Below are 7,082 nucleotides of genomic sequence, written 5' to 3' on the forward strand. Positions count from 1 at the left end.
CCTACTTTAAAAAAAAAAAAAAAAAAAAAAGCTATGTCCTCAGTTTTCCAAAACAGATAGACAAATGGCTAATAGGAACATGAAAAGATGTTGAATATCATTAATCATTAGGGATATATAAATCACAACCACAATAAGATATCACTTCACACCCACACCCACTAGGATGGCTACAATCCCAAAGACAAACAATAACAAGTGTTGGAGACGATGTGGAAAAATTGTGGAGGCAACATAAACTTCGGAATGTCATATGCTATAGCTGGTTTTGTAAATAATCTGGTAGTTCTTCAAAAGGTAGAGTTACTATATGACCCAGCAATTCCACTCTTCAGTATATACCCAAGAGAAATAAAGACATATGTCCACACAAAAACTTGTACACAAATGTTTATAGCAGCATTATTTATAATATTCAATAAGTGAAACCATCCAAATGTCCATCAACTGATGAATGGATAAATAAAATGTGGTATATCCACACAATAAAATAGTATTCAGCCATAAAAAGACACGAAGTTTCTGGAAAAGTCAAAACTATGGAAGAGAAAAGATCAATTGTTATAGGGGTTAGGGAGAAAGAGGGATAAACAGGCAGAATACAAAGAATTTTTAGGGCAATGAAAGTATTCTTTAAGATATTATAATGGTGTATACATGTCATTACACATTTGTTCAAACCCATAAATACAACACCAAGAGTAAATACTAATGTAAACTATGAACTTTGGTGTGATAGGGACTTGTCAATGTAAGTTAAATCAATTTTAACAAACATTCCACTCTAGTGGGGGATGTTGATGATGGGAGAAGCAAAACTAAGTGGGGACAGGGAACATATGGGAAATCTCCGTACGTTCTCTAAAAAAATTTTCTGTGCTCCTAAAACTCTTCTAAAACATTAAAGAGTTAAAAAAAAAAAGGGGGGGGGGAAGTGTTGATACACTACAGCATGGGTGAACATTGAAAATACTATGCTAAATGGAAGAAACCAAACACAAAAGGCCACCTATTATATGATTCTATTAATATGAAATGCCAGAACAGACAAATCCACAGAGAAAATAAAGTAGATTAGTGGTTGCCTACGGCTGATGCAGAAAGTGGGAAGGAGAAGAGATGACAGTCAGGAATAGAGAATGGTTGTTATGGGGTTTCATATGGGGTTTTGAAAATGTCCTAAAATTGGGGTGATGTTTGCACAATTCTGTGAAAACACCAAAAAACTACTGAAATGTATACTTTAATGGCTGATTTTATGGTGTGAAATATATCGCAATAAATTGTTTAAAAAAAAAAAAACAAAACCTAACACCTAATCCAGAACTTCCAAAATTTCAAGCAGTTACTACTTTCGTATTTGCCATTAACTACCACCCATACTATTATTCATATAACATTTTTCCCTAAATAAAACACTTTTACTTACAATTTATTTTTTAATATTTATTTTTGAGAGAGAGCATGCACAAGCAGAGAACGAGCAGAGAGAGAGGGAGAGAGAGAATCCCAAACAGAATCCTATGTGGGGCTCAATCTCAGAACCATACGATCATGACCTGAGCTGAAATCAAAAGTTGGATGCTTAACAAACTGAGCCACCCAGGTGCCCCTTTTACTTACATTTTAAAAGAAAATCTAAAATGTTACCATAAACAAAAAAAATCAGTTAATATAAAAAAATGGATGTGGCAAATATTTGGCAGTGCTCCTCAAATAAATTTGAGAAACTCTAGGCTACAGCAAAACAATGGGCAAGCAGAAAATGGAGCACAAAAAATAAACAAGTCAGTAAACAGGAAACGGACCCTGGGCCAGAGATTTCAAAACAAGTAGCTGCCAATGATAAACTGAAGTCTCACTTGTCCTAGCCTGCTCTACAGTCCCAGAAAGTCTGTGGAAACACCTGAGTCCTACAAATGGAAATGGGAAGATTGGCTCAAGGGCCAGGAAAGGCCTGCCTCTCTTCATCTGAGTTTAGGTACGCAGGTTGTGAAAGGGCAAGAAGCAAATGGCAGGCCCAAATAGTGAGAAGCCTGTTAGTAACTCTAAAAAATATAGACCCATCTAACAGAAACCAGGTGAGTACATCTATGAATTGTTCTCATGGTCGCCAATAAATTCTAGCAAAGCTGGGGTTTACAAACTCCGGTGTCCACAAAGTCTACCACTCATGTACTTGCATTTTCTGAAATTGAAGACAATCCAAGTATTTCCCTGAGTCTGGTAAACAATGCTGTCACAGGCATACTCAAAAACTACCAGTAATTGTTCACAGCTTTGCGAAGTGGAAAATTAAGTGTATTATGGCAAAATAAGTACTTTGAAGAATATAGACATTTTATTTATAATTCCAGTTGTTTAATGAAGTTTTCAATTCTGAGCACTTCCATATATACTACCATGAATAAATCACACAGGATGAATTTATCTTCTCCCATGAACCTGGCATGCCTCTTTGAAAAAACCAAAACTACCTCTCTTTTGCAATACTATATTAAATAGGCCTAACACATACTGAAATCTTTACAAATGAAATACCTCTGAGATATGCTTCAAAACAATGAAAGGGGATTAGCTTTTATGAGACAAAATTGTCCATGCACACATAATTACTGAAATAGAAAATTGGTACATAGCAATTAATTCTATTCTAATTCACGTTTTCAAAACATATAATGAACTTACTATTGAAGAAATTATCATTAAAAAGTAGTCATTATTTTAGCAAAGCTCCATGAAATCTTTATGTCCAGAATAAAGTCTTTCTATAAATCATTTCCTTCTAATAATTTAAGGTGGCCTCACCAGTGAACTGCAGATCTTTTTGCTTTTCCCATAATATCTACTGCCAAAGCCAAACATGTGTGTGAAAAAGGTTACCATCCCAGCATAAAACTGGAAACAGATTTTTACTACTTATTTTGTTATTCAAGCCATTTGCAGTTGTCACTTCTACAATTTCAGAAACGTGAATTTCACAACGGATATCAGGTTGCACCATTAGAGAGAATTCTGTTTAACTTCCCACTTACCACCACCATCTAAGTGTTTAAAGAATGTTCACATGGGATTCCCAAATAACTTTTGTTTCTCCTTTAAAACTAGGTTGAGTTGTGGCTAGGTAGGAAGGTGAAAGAAAAGATAGAATATCAACCAACCCCCTTCATCTTAACATTCCTGTAAAGTAGTTAAGTGAAGCTTTTAATAAAGTTAACATCAAATCAACCTTTCAGTGATTAAGTATCTATGAAGCCCTAAGGATATTTTTAAGATCTATGTTTAAAACACTATATCCTTTGAACCTTAGTAACCAAAATTATTTATAAATGCATTTGTATAGCAACATTGATTATGCGTCCATGCACAATCCACCAGGTGGACTAACGTAAAGTGGTTAACTACAGAGAACAAAAAATTGCAGCTCAAGGGAATGCGGAGAAGGAAGAGGCAAGCATTTGTTGGGGGCTTACTATGGGCGAGGAGCAGTTCTTAATGCTGTACACATACCTCATTTACTTGCTATCAACAAATTTATGAGGTGAATCACATTATCTCTATTTTACAGATGAGGAAACCACGGCTCAGAAAAATTAAGTAATCTGCCAAAGGACAAGTAGTGAAGCTGGGATTCAAACTCAAATCAGTCTGCCTTCAAAGCCCTCATTCTCACACTTCCTCCCACAAAGAAACTTTCCAAGTCATATTAAAAATTGACTCTCTGATTAAAATATTAATTCCTTAGTGAATATTACTCAGATCATTTCCATATGTGGCATAAATCAATCTGCACCCAACACATTTTGAGGAAAAGTCATAGGTAGAAAAAAATACAAGGGCCAGGGCACCAAAATAAACCAGAGTGGGATAATGGTCAGATTACCAACCCAAGGTATAAAAGCATCATCCCAGATTAACGATTCACCAGCTGGTGATCCTGGAGCAAGTAATAACGTCTCTGAACCTTAGTTTCCCCATTCATAAAATGAACATAATGCCTAGCCCACCCTTCTACCTTGGATTATGAGAATGAAATAGCTAATGTTGGTGAAATCAATGTGTAAACCATACCAAACTATGGTACTTACAAGGAATTGCTATCTATTCAGTAAGATGACTATAATGAACAGCCATTTTCATGGAAAATATCTCGGCACATATAGAAGGAGGGAACAATCCACGAGCAACAGGAAACTGGTCTCAGGCAGGCAGCCCCATCCCAGCGGGAGCCACTTGACAGCAGCAGGTGCTCAGAGAACCAGTTTTCTGACTGCTTTCTAAAAATCCCTTCACTCACTGGAGCAGGGGGAAGGAGCACTAACACAGGCAGAAGGCTGGGTCCTAATACTCCCAGGCGTGAGGCACTGGTTCAAGTCTTCACCCCTCCAGGCCTCAGTTTACGAATTTGTAAGACAATTCCCGCCCTGCTTCCCAAGCAGAGCTAAGACCCGAATCATCAAGCAGGGAAAGCGTGGTAAACCCTGAGGAGAATGAAATGATGGCGATCACCTGTCAAATGAAGGGCTGGGCGGGAGTCTCCTACGGAAACCCCTTGCAGTTTGGACATTCCAGAAGCCTCAACACGCGCACCACCGCATACTCAGTAAAGGGGTGAGGCAGTACCCATCCCCACCTTCACCCCCACCCCAGTTGAACCCGCAGCGCAGGCCGGGAGCCTGCCTACCCTCGCCCCCAGGCCTTCTCAGAGGAACCCCGGGCCCTCCCGAGCAACCGTGGCTCCCCTCCCCCAGCAGCGATCGCTGACCCTCTCCGCCCACACTGCCAGGTGAGGGGAGAGGGTGAAGGGGAGTACCCGCCGCCATTTTGTCCCCTGGACCCCGCAACGCATTCCGCCCGGCCAGGCCCCAGCCCCGGGCCTCCTGGGTCTGCGCTACGCGCGCCCCTCGCGGACACTCACCCCCGGCAGCCCTGCGCAGTTCGGGGCAGCTCCGAGCGTCCCGCCGGGAAAGGGGCGGGGCGGGGAGGGGCGGCTACGGGGGGCGGGACAGCTGCCGGAGCACCACGTGACCCCCAGCCGGGGCCGTGCTGCTCCCCTCCCTAGTTGCGGCCTCCCGCGCGCAGGCGCAGCCAGGTTCGCGCCGACCGGCCGAGAAGGCGGGGAGACTTGGCGTGGGTTGGCTTTCGTTGTACCGGCGCGGTTGCTTCCGTGGAGCTCTTCCCTTCGTTAGGCTGCATTCTCACCGCGGCTTTTAGCCACAATCTTGGATTCAGTCCCTTCCCTCCGCCTGTCCTATCGTCACAGTCCCACAGATAACGACCTAGAGGTCCGCCTTACAAAAATCTGTACTTGTGAAAACGCTTTGGAAAAGCACGCAGCACTACACCAAGCATTGCTTACCCTCCGCGATAAACCTTTTTTCATCCCCTGCGTGCCAGCCTTGAAAGGCTCAAAGTACAAGGATCTACCAAATGTTTTCTCTACCTCAAAGACGAAATAAACACACCAATTAAATAATTTAACGATGTTTAAATCATAGTTCTGAATGAAATAGAAAAACTCCGCGCAGACCGTAATTATCAAATGAATATTCCTCATCACTTTTCATCCACCTGGGAAGTTCAGACTCTACCTTTCCCTTTCCCTTGTTACCCACAATAAGCAGAAGTCATGGAATCTAATGGAGTCTGCCTCACAAATAGACTATAAACGCTGTTGAAGGCAGGAACCATATTAAATGGCTATGTTCTGGTTCCTTTCCCCTTTTGCCTTCTTAGAAAATTTCTTTTATTTATTTAACAACTGTTTGTAGGGCATTTACCATATGACAAATGGTATTTTAGATGGTTGGAGTTAATAAGTAAAAAAAACATTAAAAATGCCTGCCTTCTAGGGCACCTGGGTAGCTCAGTTCTTTAAGTATCTGACACTTGGTTTTGGCTCAGGTCCTGATCTCATGGTTCTTGGGTTCAAGCCATGCATTGGGCTCTGAGCTGACAGGTCTGAGTGACCTGCTTGGAATTCTCGCTCTCTCTCTCTCAAAATAAATAAACATTTTTTTAAATGCTTGCCTTGGGGTGCCTGGGTGGCTCAGTTGGTTAAGCATCCAACTTCAGCTCAGGTCATGATCTCACACACAGCTCATGGGTTCCAGCCCAGCACCTCCAGCTCTGTGATGACAGCTCAGAGTCTGGAGCCTGCTTCCAATTCTATGTATCTTTCTCTGCCCTTCCCCGACCCCCACCCCCACCCCCCCCCCCCCCCAGCTCATGCCCTCTCTCTCTTTCACAAAAATAAACATTTTTAAAACAATGCTTTAAAAAATAAAATAAAAATAAATAAAGATGCCTGCCTTCTTGGAGCCAGCTAGAGACAATAAATAGTGAACATATAAGTAAATTACATGATAATGTGATAAGCACTACAGTAAACAAAGTGAGTAGGATAAGAAGGATGGAGTAGGGAACATACTGCAATTTCATAAAGTGTAGTCAGGGCTTTTATTCCTCTAATCAACTATTCCTTTTCTCCTCTCTTAATTCCCATAAGGGTTTAAACAACCTCTCCCATCTTGAAATGTCCCACCCAACAAACCCCATTTCAACCTCCACTTTATTTTTCTTCTTTGCAGATCTGCCCTTCACAACTACATTTCTCCAGTGTAGGATGTCTCTACTTCATCAACTACAACTCATGTCTAATAACTAGTGTTATTGCACTCTGGTTTCTTCCCTACCGCCCTGTGAAAACCATTCTTTCCAAAGTCACTAGGGCTCACCTGACTACAGATGCTTTGGATGTATTCATCATGACCTAACTTAATTTCTCTGCAAATTTTGACACTTCTTCCTTCTGGAAACACTTTTTCCTCACCTACCATTTTTACTCTCTTGATCTGACTTTTTCATCTCTAACCACCCTTTCTTCATCTCTTTTGAAGTCTCCTCTTATTTTTCTCATCTCTTAAATGTTGGTATCCCTCAGGGATAGGTGCAAGCCCTCTCTTTTCCCACTGGACACACTCTCTGGGTGATTGCTTCTTTTTACATAATTTCAGTTAGCATTTTTGTGCTCTAGATTTCCCAGTATATATCTCCAGGCCTGATTTCTGCTCCTGAGCTTC

At 41.2% G+C, this 7,082-nt stretch overlaps 1 protein-coding gene across 6 annotated transcripts in view; it reads right to left on the reverse strand.

Annotated features, from left to right (window-relative positions):
- SCAPER (S-phase cyclin A associated protein in the ER) overlaps window positions 1-5,022 on the reverse strand; it is a 522,269-nt gene extending 517,247 nt beyond the window's left edge. For 4 of the 6 annotated variants that reach the window (XM_045448989.1, XM_045448990.1, XM_045448988.1 and 1 more), the window contains exon 1: window positions 4,919-5,022. The gene's annotated coding sequence lies outside the window, so the exon portion shown is untranslated. The other 2 variants (XM_045448987.1, XM_045448986.1) reach the window with 2 other exon arrangements.
- Window positions 5,023-7,082: the final 2,060 nt, after the last annotated feature.

This window comes from Leopardus geoffroyi, chromosome B3 (assembly GCF_018350155.1).
Source record: "Leopardus geoffroyi isolate Oge1 chromosome B3, O.geoffroyi_Oge1_pat1.0, whole genome shotgun sequence".
In the NCBI taxonomy this organism is placed as follows: Eukaryota; Metazoa; Chordata; class Mammalia; order Carnivora; family Felidae; genus Leopardus; species Leopardus geoffroyi.